The sequence below is a fragment of the Anopheles aquasalis genome, chromosome 2, assembly GCF_943734665.1.
Source record: "Anopheles aquasalis chromosome 2, idAnoAquaMG_Q_19, whole genome shotgun sequence".
In the NCBI taxonomy this organism is placed as follows: Eukaryota; Metazoa; Arthropoda; class Insecta; order Diptera; family Culicidae; genus Anopheles; species Anopheles aquasalis.
The window spans coordinates 73229986-73230646 of record NC_064877.1 but is presented as its reverse complement, the minus strand read 5'-3'; positions in this window follow the sequence as shown (position 1 = coordinate 73230646).

Below are 661 nucleotides of genomic sequence, written 5' to 3'. Positions count from 1 at the left end.
CCCAAAATTTCTAATTTCCTCAAGGTTGAACCGATCACAAAACCGGCCCCAAAACATTCCATTCCATTTCCATTCCGAGTGCGTAGCAACATTGACCTCATTGTAAGAAGCTTTCCCAATCAAACATCACCGCGCCCGTATGCGGCGAATGTTCGGTGCCGAAAAAAGTCAACTTTTCACTGCCAAACGTTACGAAATCTCGCACTTTAATTCTTCCGAATCTCGTAAAAAAAAGAGCGCCAGTTACTGGTTACATACTCGGCACTGCAGAACGATCACCACAAACATACGTACACGAACATGCGAAACGCGGGCACGATCGCTACTAATTATCATTTGAATAATTGTCGTTAAAACGCGATCATGTTGCTGCTGTTGCTGCTGGTGCTCTAGCTCTAGCGCACCTGTAGCCCCATTCTTCTCCACCCCCAAAAGTGCGGCCGGTGCAGTGGTGGTAACCCACGAGAAGGCAAGGTCAATAAAACCTCATCTGCCGGCCACCGAGCTCTTGGTGTTCGTTCTAAGCGCACCTCCCCGTTTCATGCGGCCACATACTGGGGAGTAGTGCTGGTTGACATCACAACTGCACACTGAACGGTGCGCTACGGTGCCATTCTCATTCAAATCCACGTCCCTTGGGCGCGGATTGTTTTACATTTCA